The sequence below is a fragment of the Eucalyptus grandis genome, chromosome 4 (genome assembly GCF_016545825.1).
Source record: "Eucalyptus grandis isolate ANBG69807.140 chromosome 4, ASM1654582v1, whole genome shotgun sequence".
Lineage (NCBI taxonomy): Eukaryota > Viridiplantae > Streptophyta > Magnoliopsida > Myrtales > Myrtaceae > Eucalyptus > Eucalyptus grandis.
Genome location: NC_052615.1, coordinates 4588829 through 4601744, shown reverse-complemented (window position 1 = coordinate 4601744; position 12916 = coordinate 4588829).

The following is a 12916-nucleotide window of genomic DNA, read 5'->3' as shown; positions in this document are numbered from 1 at the left end:
GCCTAAACTGGGATTTATTTTCTATGACTCGTACCATTCTACAGTCGCCTGAATGTTATCTAGGACCCGTACCATTCTACAGTCGCCTTCACGAAAAAAATGATTTTTCCAGGACCCGTACTATTCTACGATCGCCTAAATGCTGTCTAGGACCCGTACCATTTTACGGTCGCCTGAACTAAGGTTGTCTAGGATCCATACCATTCTACGGTCGCCTAAACTAAGGTTGTTTAAGACCCGTACCATTCTACGGTTGCCTAAAATAAGATTTATTTTCCATGACCCATACCATTTTATGATCACCTGAATATTGTCTAAGACCCATACCATTCTATGGTCGCCTTAACGAAAAAAATGATTTTCCAGGACCCGTACCATTCTACGGTCACCTAAACGGGGATCTATTTTCTAGGACTCGTACCATTCTACAGTCGCCTAAACTGGGATTTATTTTCAAGACCCGTACCATTCTACGGTTGCCTAATGAATCTAGGAAAAATCTTTGGGGGTGACTCCATCGAGCGCCGGTGCTTGAAAAGGAATACCTGTACAATGACAAGTATTTAAGGTATGGATAGAGATAGACTTACCTAGTGACAACTCTGTTCCTTGGGGATATGTCTCCTGCAAAACAATTGAAGGAGAGGCAATATGCATTCATAGACATGCATTGATTCAAATGAGGTTCATGCATGATGAAATCTATCATTCTTGCATTACCTAATTTTTATTGGGAAATATCTCAAAAGAATATTCCAATCTGAACACATGAGTGTCATGCATGTGTCAAATGAGGGATCTTTTTGTCTAAAAGGACTTTTCTCTCATCTTTATCAAAAGGGTTGTTTCATCCTGACCTTTGACGCAAGATTTTGGCAATCACTTTATCTCACTGTCGTCATGCCAAACAAGGTTTTGTGCAATCTCGCAAGTGGTACAACCTTACTAATCTGAGGGGTCTTTAATAGGGACCGTAATGTGGGCCTGGTCAACGGCTTAACAAAAGGGACTCTTTGAGTCGAGGTTTTTGAAAGAATGAGTGATATTCGGTAATCATCTCTGGGTTTACAAGTCAAGAACCCTGCAAAATAAGAAAGAAATAATCTTGCTTACATTTTTTTCGAGCGATGCTTAAAACATGCGAACCCCTAGGTTAATTTAAGTGCCCTAATCAGAAGAAACTTTACAAGAGACGTAATGTGGGTTTGGTTCATGGGTTGAGAAATGAAAGGATCATTAAGCTAAAAAAAAGTGTTTAGGGAGGTTAAAGTTGGTGATCATCTTGACATTTCCACCACTTTCCTTCTTCCCTGTCGAAGATTTTTTTTTTCTTTTTATATCACAACTCCATTGATTGTAACAACATTTGAGTTTTTTAAGTATCGCATTGTTGGGGATATGAATCACTATATCAAGAGTTTGATTTTTTTTTCTCTTTTCTGGGCATTGGCCTTACTTTTACCAGGCACACTGCTTTTTCATGCCCCATTATTTTTGCACTTATTATTTTTTTTGAACTCGCACAACCATCCTTTGTCAGCATTATAAGCCATATTACTTGAATGATTCTTTTTGCCTTGCCCTAGTGTGGAGGATGATCACCAACTGGGTTTGACATGAAATGAATTTATAGACTCAAGTGGGTTATGCAATAGCCAAAAGCCAAAAGTGTGTAGGATAAAGAAAGAACTGCTCTTTTTCATTCTAAGGCACTTGAATTACCGCATAAGTTACACTGCAAAAGCGATGCTCGAAGATTGATGCAAGTGTGAGCAAAAAGATTCCTACCATTCATTTTAAATTTGCCCCATTATAGGATGATCCTTGATAGGGGTAATTTTAAAAGAATCTCCATAAGTGTATGGGGCTCAAAGGGATTGAGCAATGGATCACATGTAGTGTTTGGGATAGAGAAAAGAATGCCTCTTATCACCTTGGTTGACGTACCCTTTGCGAGATAGCCCCCTTCCTTGCGGGCATGGAATTTTTCATACAACTCACTGGGGGTTAGTGTATGAAACAATGTATAGACCAAGGCTTGCCTTTCGTCATTCCAAAGTACCCCATTAGACATATTCAATTCATCTCACACAATTCATCAGGGAAAATATGCAAAATTTGCAACGGATTTGAACAATTCAATTCATTTAAACAATTTACTCATCATAGAAAAGCTTGCAGTTCAAAACATGACATGGCAAGTTCTATCACAGATAACACTTCTTGACAACATCAGAATTAACTCATGACCATGCATTTATGCCAAGATCAAGGCACATTTATGAAGTATCTTCTTTACCACATACGGGGCCACTGTAATTCGGAGCGAACTTGCCCCCAGGATCCGAAATCGGATTGGACCATTTCCACACCTTTACATGTTATAAGACCGTCTCTGAAACAAAAAGTAGATGGGTCAAAAAGACAAACAGAGTAAATCAAGTTTTATTTTTTTGAATTTTTTTTGAAATTTTTTTTGAAAAGCATTTGGAAAAGCATTTTTTTGAAACATTTTGACACGAGAAAGCATGATGAAACCCAGCCCTCAGAATTCTCCTTGGATTTTTCTTTTCTTTTATCGGTTGGATATCATCATTGGGCTGGTTTGGTGTACCTCATCATGCCCTCAAAATAAAACTTGTAATTTCATTGAAATTCATCAATCAATTACATTTATTGAATAGAAAAAATGCAACACTCAATCACTAAAAGAAAGAAGAAACTGAAAACATTATTCAGAAAATAATAAAAATTCCCATGCAGGGGAATGTGCAAAAGCAGTAAAAGAGTTACTCTTATGGGCCAAGGCCCATCTCTTCAGAGGGTCCTTCATTAATGGCTCCTATGATGAGGTCATCGAACAAGTTTGTAACTCCGTCCAGCACATCATTAGGGTTCTCTATCTTCGGGAGTGTCGGCTTGTCCATGCCACCCCATCCATCATTTGGCTGCCCTAGGGTGTCCATCACATGCACCTTCGAGCTCTTGATTTGACTGGTGTCATGTTCTAGGTTAGCATTCACTGTACCCTCATACTCTGGTAGCAGATTTTTCTGGATGTTCGACTGAGCAGTTTGAAACGAAAAGGCCTTCGTGTCCAAGAGGTTTTGGATCTTGTGCTTGAGGGTGAAACATTCATCATTTGAATGCCCCAGTTCACCGCTATGGTAGTCACACTTCTTCATCGGGTCGTAACATCGATTGCTTTCGCAGTTAGGATGCTTTGGTTCACTAGAAAGCAAGCCTTTCTTTCGGAGGATTGCCAACACTTGGGATGGAGATCCAGGGAGAGGAGAGAATTGCCTTCTATAATTTGATTGGCGGCTAGCAGTTTGTTGTTGCCTTGGATTTGCCTGGATAGTCGGGGCACGATGGATACTTTCTTGGGTATAAGCCACGTTCACATCAACGGAATCTTCTTTCTCTTTCTTGGCAGATAATCTTTTACTTGATGGCTCAGCGAACCACCCTTCCCTTATCCTCATCTCGATCTGTTCTCCTACAGGAATAAGCTGATTGAAGCTCTCGACATACATACTGGCCATTCAGTTACGGAACTCAGATGGAAGGGTCTTCACAAACAACTTCATCAACTCCTTGTTGGTATGCTTAGAAGTAATTTGGGCCGCAAGGTTTCTCCATCTCACAACATACTCTTTAAATGACTCGCTCCTTTTCTTTTCCATCCTCTCCAAGTCTTCTCGGGAAGGCGCGATGTTCATGTTGAATTTGTACTGTTTGAGGAACGCGTCCACTACCTCGTTCCAGGTTTCGAGGAGGTTTACGTTCTTCATCACGTACCAGTTTAGTGCAAGCCCAATCAAACTCGCATGAAACCATTGGATCATGAGTGGCTCATTTTTGACGTGCTGGGCCATGCACACGTGGTACATCTACAAATGAGATTTCGGACAAGATGTCCCGTCGTACTTATCAAATTCTGGCATTTTGAACTTGCTCGGCATTTTGACCTTCTCATAAACTGAGAGGTCAAACGAAAGTGAGCTTTGTGACTCTTGCAGCTGTCTCACTTTCTTTTCTAGCTTTGCAATGCGCTCATCCTGCTCTATCTTGGGAACGCTATCAGGCTTGGCTTTTCCAACAAGGACCAGGTCATCTTCTAGCTCAGGCATTTTGTCATCGCTCATTTGGGTCCTGATCCTCAAGACTACTATCTCAGGGAGAACGGGTGGAGGATTTGGATTCACCTGAAGGGATTGAAGTTGAGCTGTTATAAGCTGCATGGAGGCGGCTAACTATTTGAGTTGATCTTCCACGGAGGACATGCGATCACGCATTTCAGCTTGATTTGCCATTCTAGCTCTTAATCGTGTAATAATGGATGAATGTGGCAGCTCCGTTGTCACCTATTTTGAAGAAATGAACAAAATAAGCACGATGTGTAAATAGATAGCCAATCCATGACAATGATCTGATTTTTTTTTTTTTCATTTTTCATCTTCATTTATTCATGAAAAGTTCGTACAATAAAGGAATTTCCTAAAAAAAAAAGGCTAGAAAAATAGACACCCTAGCAAGATCAAACTTCCTAAACATGAATTGAAAACAAATTCTCTAAAGTTTTTTTTTTTTTTCAAAATGATTCATTGCATGACAATTTCCTCATTTCATCTCTAATTAACAAAGGAGTTAAATCAATGTTTGACCTAAATTGGCATGAACAGACTAAAAGCACGACAAAATAAATTGCATGGTATAGGGATAGAAAACTTACTTCACCAAGAAAAATCGATAACAATCACATAGACATGCACATGAGATGTGAGGCTTGATTTCTACTCTAGACAGGCTTAGCAAAGTAGAGTTACAAGGGTGGGATGACTTAGTTGCAGCCTCAAATACTAAGTCAAGTCCTCCTAACTTCGGCTCAATCAAGAATGATACCCCAATGTGACGCAGCCTCGCGGGCAGAGGTAAACATTTTTTACACCAAGAAAAACTTTCGGGATTGAGTTGGGCAACCTCTACTACGCGGCCTCACGGTCGAAGTCGTATCCAACTCAATACCATCCTAAATATCATAGTGCGGCTCAGGTCCAGCGGCGGTTGTGTGTGCAAAAGTGTAGTGAAAAATACAAAGCATGCACTACAGTTTATATCAAGCAGCACTTCATATATTAATGTAAACCATACATTCATACACCTCCCTGCAAAACAAAGGTTAGCAAACACTATTCCCCTTATACTTCCCAATCTGCAAAAATATTTAACACCTTAAATGTTAGGGACGTACCTGAAATTCTCGCTGCCAAACAAAAACATTTTTCAAAGAGAAGAAAATTGACCTAAGTCCACTAAGTGTTTTAACACAAGTCCCCAGCGGAGTCGCCAAACTGTTACGACCTATTTTTTGGGTGAACCACCTAAAATTAAGCTAATGGATTGTTAAGCCTAGATTTAACTTGGGCCCTCCTAGGCCCATACCAATTTGTGACTAAGTTCAAATTTCTTAACATGCAAATGGATTTTATCTAGGAGTCGCCATTAATCTATTTTTGGTGGGTCGATTAGAAACCCAAATAAAATAATGGAAGCTTTACTTTACTTCTACGAACCAGAGACTATGGGTTCGGGGACTTGATTATACTAGATTTCTCTAATGCCCTTTCAATACCATTCTTTTATTTTTCAAAAAAAAAATTCATAGGCAGTTTGAATTGATTTTTAAATCTATTTCCCTAATATGCGAGATGATCAATTTCTCCCATTTTCATTTTTTTTCTTTTTATTTGTTCAAAATGCAATTTTATTTTTCCAAAATTAGGTGTCAACAGCATTTTATTGGGTATAGGCCACATTCACATCTACAGTAGCCTCTTTCTCATTCCTAGTAGAGAACCTTTTGTTGGATGGCTTAGTAAACCATCATTTTCTTATCCCCATCTCAATTTGTTCTCCAATGGGAATAAGTTAATTAAAGTTCTCAACGTACGTGCTAGTCATTCGATTATGAAACTCAAACGAGTCTAGATGAACAACTTCATCAACTCATTGTTAGTAGGCTCAAGAGTGATTTGAGTTGCCAGATTTCACAATCTCACGAAATAGTTCTTGAATGATTCACTCCGTTTATTCTCCATTCTCTCAAGATCTTCTCGGGAAGGTGCAATGTCCATATTGAACTTATATTGCTTGAGGAATGTGTCAGCCACTTCATTCCATGTGTCGAGAAGGTTTACATTCTTTATCACATACCAGCTCAATGCGGGCTCGATCAAACTTGCATGAAATGATTGGATCATGAGGGGCTCATTCTTGACATATTAGGCCATGCGTACGTGGTACATCTGCAAATGAGTTTTTGAGCAAGAAATACCATCGTATTTATCAAAATCCGGCATTTTAAACTTTTTTGGCACCTTAACCTTCTCATACACCGACAAGTTGAACGGGATTGAACTCTGCGACTCTTGCAATTGCTTCACCTTCTCTTCAAGCTTTGCAAAGCGTTCATCTTGCTCTATCTTAGAGACGTTGTCAAGCTTAACTTTTTCGGCAGTAATCAATGGTGGGTCATGTTCTTGTTCAGGCATGTCATCATCACCCATAATTTGAGCCTTGCTTGTCGACTTCAGGACAACTATCTTAGGGAGAGCGAGTGCAGGAGTTGGATTTGCTTGGAGGCACTGGATTTGAGCTAATATAAGTTGCATAGAGGTGAGCAACTGTTGGAGTTGGTCTTCCATTGTGGAGATACGATCGCACATTTCAGTTTAGTCGGCCATTTTAGCTCTCAATCGAGTGATAATGGGCGAACTGGTGGTTCCGTTGTCACCTAAGGTAATAAAAGTAATGTAAGAATCGATGACAAGATAGGAAAATTGCCCATGACAATGGTCTAATCACCTCATTTTATTCAAGATTTATTTGAAATTTGAACCAAGTTCCCTAACAATGAACTAAGATTTGAAATCAAAGTCCCTAAACATTGAATCTAAAAAATTGAAAACATTGAACTAGAACTCAAAGTCCCTAAACATTGAACTAAGAAATAAAATTTAAAACGTATCATTTTATATGCTTTTGGGATCCCAACGCCTTGCGAAGCTTCTTATTTTCAACTTCAATCATTTCCACTTTATGTTTAAGATACTCAATTTGTGCTTGCTGAGTGGGCTTTTCAGTCATATCAAGGACCACTAAACACAAAGCGGCAGGAATCCGGTATGGTTGGATGTAGAATGCTAACGCATAGTGAATCTCCTCCTCGCCTTTCAATCTCTTGGGCACCAAAATCTTCTATGGGTGGCATTCATTCCATGCAGCAATAATCATCTGGATCTCGTTGAATTAGTTTGTACGAATAAAACGAACTTGAAACAATTATGTCTTGAGAGGTGGAGGAACTTCTTGAAGAGCTTTGTACTGACGGGCCACCCTATATGTGTAATAAGAAGTAGCACTAGAAAGGCCCAGCAACGGAATTTGCTCATCATACTTGCGAGAGAATTGAGCTTCCTTAACACGGAACCATTTAGTATGCCATACGAATACCTTAGGATTAGGATCATTCAAAAAATTAATCCAACGGGCGTACTGTGACTGCAACTTTTTATATGGAGTGCCTAAAATCATCAATTTTAAATTGTTTCATAAGGTGCCCAAATCATTTTATGTGAAAGAAAAACCATATTTGCAAAAGTTCAGGAAGGACACGCCTGGTCTTTTCTTCATTTTGTTTGAAACGGGTTAATGACAAAAATGTTTCAACTAAAATCATATTGACATAATTCAATCCGTCACAAACTCGGCTAACCACCCATGAAATTGAAGGATTAATGGCATTTTTTCGATAAGGGAAAACAATTAGCCCAAAAAACGTTAAAATAAAGATCTTAGCTTTGAAATTATTGATTGATTTGCAAAACACTTTGCCAAAAATAAAAATGGGCACGCATAACAATTGGCCTTGACAACCTTCCTTACCGTTTAGCTTCGGTTTTAAAAACCGTGATAATTCAAAAATATAATCTATACTGATAGACAGCCTAACAAGTTCTTTTTCAAGAAGCATTCCAATAGCAACACTATATTGCTCTAGTGTTGGAGTTAACTCGTACTAATCAAATATGAATGTGGAAGTTTGTGAACATTAGAAGTGAGGCAGTGCTTGTATTACACCAAAGTGGATATTGATCTCTAACAACGGGAGAAGTCGGGCCAGTCTGGCTTTCACATATCTTTGGCCATCTTGATCTAGTTGGTCCAACCACATTTTGAGCTCTTTTTTTGGAGTGGAAATGAACTATTTGTTGGTTTTTCTCATCACATATAAAATAAGACTAACGACGAGATCTATTGTCATGAATTGACAAAATTGCATTAAGTAAGTAAATTGCAAAATGAGAATTTAGACAATTTTCTTTCATCGAAAATGGATGACAATCACATAAACACACGCATGAAGTGTGAGGCTCGATTTCTATCTAGACGGCTTAACAAAGTAGAGCTAAGAGGATGATCTGACCATTGCAGTCTCGCATTTAACATGTAAGGTCCTCCTAACTCTAACTCAGTCGAATGGAATGTCCAATAGTCACACAGTCTCGCGGATGTGGACAAATATATTTGATACCATGAAAAACTTTTGGAGAAGAGAATGTCAACCTCTACATAGCAGTCTCGCTTTAGGGGAAGTATCATTCTCAACATCATCCTAAAAATCCTAACGGAGCCCAAGTCCGATAGCAGGTTGTGTGTGCAATAAGCAATAAAATATGCACAACAATTTAAATGCAAACAACACCATCTGTGGTGGTGGCGTAGTGGTTGGGCGCTAGTTCCTTTCGCGAGAGGTCTAGAGTTTGAATCCCTGCGTCGTCCGCCTTGTTGGAAAGGAATCCACGACTTATCCGGGGAGCAAGAGTAGTGGTAACTCTACTCCCTCCAAGGTTTACTTCAAGCGAAGACGACACACGGAGGTTCCTTGGGCCACAAAAAAAAAAATTAAATGCAAACAACACTTATAATTAGGAAAAATAAATCATAATCTCAACACCTCCCTGCAAGATAAGGATTAGCAAAGACTACTTTCCCTTATACCTCCCATCTGCAACAACATTTAACACTTGATATTAGGGACGTACCTGGTATTCTCACTGCCGGAAAAGAAAAATTGGCCTAAGTCCACTAAGAGTTTTAACACAAGTTCCTAGCGGAGTCGCCAAGCTGCCACGACCTAAATTTCTGGTGTACCACCTAGGGTTTAGGCTAATGGATTATTAAGTTTTAAACTTAGTTCGGGCTCTCCCAAGTCCATACTAATTTGCGACTTAAGTTCAAATTTTAACATGCAAATGTATTTTATCTATGAATCACTACTAATCAGTTTATGATAAATCGATTATATACTTAAGTAAAATAATATGATAATTATTTTACTCATACAAACTAGAAACTTTGGGTACGGGGATTTTGTTACACTGGACTTCTTTAATGCTCTTTCGTAACCATTTCTTTTTATTTTCAAAAATGTTTTTGCAAGTTGTTTTGATTAATTTTAACCTAAATTTCTATCATGCAAAATGATAATTACATAGGTGCTCAATTATTATTAAAAACTCAATGAATCAAACGAATTGCATAAAAAAAAAATTAAAAGCACAAAGCAAACATATTTTTTTGGTTTTCTTTTATCTCTAAATTAAAGGATACACTTTAATTACATGATCTAATTTTACTAACAAGCTATTTCTAATTAAATGAGCCTAACATGCAAACTATTGATATGCACCTAATATTTTTTATTAAAATTTTAAAAAACCTAATTAAACTATCTAAAATGAATGGTCATCTAATATAGTTTAGGGATTAATTTGACTTAAACATTATCCTATTTTAGAAAACTATTTTAATTTTAAAGAAAATTGAGATTATCAAAATGTGCAAGCATTATTTAAGAGTATATATATAATTCAATCATAATTTATTCCAAAAATTATCTAAATGTATAATCCTAAAAATGCAATCCTGATTTACTAAACCAACAACTCCGATGCAAGATTTTGATTTTTGATTTTTTATATTTTTTAGTGTTTGTCCAAGACAAAAATTATCAGCGGAGTGCGTTTATTGACCTTCGTCGTCAAGAAGAATCATTTTACAAACAAAAATCCAGAATTAGATGGTTGAAGGAAGGTGAGCGTAATACAACATTCTTTCACAACTATGTCAAAGCTAGATGCCTCAACAACCGAATTCTCTCGGTTAAGGACTCTGCAGGTGTGGTTGTTTCGGATCCTGTTTTGGTGCCTAAAGTTTTCCTTTCCTTCTTTACGGATCTCCTTGCCCCTCGGGTCAATTTGGCTAAACCGGATCTTCAAGAGCCGACTTCTCTTATTCCGAGGCCACCGACGGAGGGCCAGGTATGTTCTCTAGCCTCACCGGTGTCGATTTGGAAATTAAGAATACTTTGTTCTCGCTAGCCAAAGGAAAGGCCCCGGTCCGCATGGTTTTACAAAGAGAATTCTTCAAGAATAACTGGAATATTGTGGGATCCTTAGTTACTGAGGCGGTGCAAGATTTCTTCTCCTCAGGTTTTCTTCTAAAGGAAGTCAATGCGACTATCCTAGCCCTTATCCCTAAGGTGCCGAATGCTTGTGAAGTGAATGACTTTAGACCAATTACATGCTGCAATACTGTCTACAAGCTTATCACTAAAATATTGGCCAATCGAATAGCACCTGTACTTCAGGATCTTATCAGTCCTACCTTAATGCATTCGTTAAAGGAAGAAGAATTAGGGATAATATCTTATTGGCCCAAGAGTTGTTTGCAGTTTTCACCTTGACCCATATCTTCCAAGATGTGCGATAAAGGTGGATTTCCGTAAGGCATATGATACCATTGATTGGGATTTCCTAGAGCTCACACTTACAAACTTTTCGGTTTCCTCGGTGGATCATCACTCGGATTATGGCTTGTGTTCGTACACCCAGTTCTCTATCTCTATTAATGGGGAGCTTCATGGCTTCTTCCCGAGAGGCGAGGTCTTAGGCGTGGTGACCCAATGTCACCGTATCTCGTTTACTTTAATCATGGAGATCTTCTCAGGCATTTTGAACCGAAGGTCCTCGGCCAAGGAGTTCAAATACTTCTGGAGATGTAAATCTTCCAAACTCACGCATCTGTTTTTTGCAGACGATGTCTTTCTTTTTTGCCAAGCGGATTGGAAGTCGGCTACGATCCTGAAAAGAAGCCTCGACATTTTCTCTTCTTGGAGTGGACTTCTTCCTAACAAAGAAAAGAGCGACATTTTCCTTTCGGGAGGTGATCCTTCTCTATGTAGCAGAATCCTCCTGGCCTTCGGATTCCAAGAAGGAAAACTCCCGGTTCGGTACCTTGGAGTGCCGATCATTTCTAAAAGGTTGAGCAAGGGAGATTGTGTTCAGCTAATTGACCGCATCACCTCGCAGGTTCGCTCCTGGTCTCACAGATTTCTCTCCTTTATGGGGAGGCTCCAGCTTATAAGGTCAGTGCTTCATGCAATTCAATCGTTTTGGACTAGTGTTTTCACTTTGCCGGCTTCGGTAATCCTGGGGATTGAGAATATTCTACGTAGATTCCTGTGGAAAGGTACTTCTTTGGCCACGGGAGGTGTGAAAGTTGCTTGGGCGGATATTTGTTTGCCTAGGGAGGAAGGGGGGCTGGGTATTCGATCTATTAAGGATTGCAACAAGGTCTCAATGCTGAAATATATTTGGATTTTGTTCACTGATAAGGAATCGTTGTGGTGCCACTGGATTCACTCCAACTTCTTAAAAAGCATAACTTCTTCTGGTTGCCCAAAGAGCCTTCAATGTGTGCTTGGAGCTGGAAAAAATTCTTCAATTAAGGGGCCCGTTCGGGCGCAGTCCTTTGGGTGGGAGGTCGGTAATGGCCACTCTATTTCCTTGTGGTTTGATAATTGGTTGCCCAAAGGGCCCTCTCCATCTACGGTTCCCGAGCACTTTGTCTCGATTCCGACGTTCCTACTAAGGCAACCGTGGCGTTTCTCTATTCGCACACCGGCGGGTCTTGCAAACGGTGTCCTGAGGATCTTGGGTTTTCTTTTCCATCTCTCTCGGCTAGTAATGATCGCTTTGTGTGGCATCAACATGCTTCGTGTTCTTTCTCGGTGGCCTCGGCTTGGAATTTTATTAGAATTTCTAAAGCAAGAGTTCCGTGGACCTCCTTTGTGTGGGACAAGGACTTAGCCCCTCGGTTTCAGCTTTCTTTTATGGCTCACCACTAAGAGACGTTTGCCTACCCAGCTTTTTTTGCTCTCTCATGGAAGAATTGACTATTCGGTGTGCACCTTTTGCAATTCTCACCGACTCAATTGACCACTTGTACTTTGGCTGCAATTTTCCAGCAACTTTAGTTTACTGGGCTACCGAGATGCAATTTACCGTGGAGAAATGGCACCTGGGAAGAAAACCTTGATTGGGCCCGGAGGTTCCTTGCTCAAGGACTTCTTTCATAGTCTCTCTCAGTATTCCTTTGGTGCTATGTGCTATCTTATTTGGAAGAAAAGAAATGCCATGATTTTCTGAGGGGATTCGTTGGATATTCCCAATTTCAAGAACTGTTTGATTAGGATGGTTAAGGAAAAGACCCTTACTTATAGAGATGTGCCTGACACTCCAAGGAATCGGCGCCTTCGAGAGGTTGGGGATTCGACCCAGCCATCTTTGTGTAAGACTGCAGCTCTTTTGTTCTTCCGTTTTGCTTCCTTTTGATCCCCGTCTCGGCCGCTTCCGGCCTTTGTGTTCCTGCCTTGCACAATTGCTTCACACCGTCCTTGGAGGTTTATGGTTGAAGCTGGTGGATGGGTAGTTCTACGTGTCCTGCCTTGCGCTCTTCCCCTTCACTTCCCTAGCGTCCTTGGTGGTTACGTGGCCAAGTTTTTGGCTGG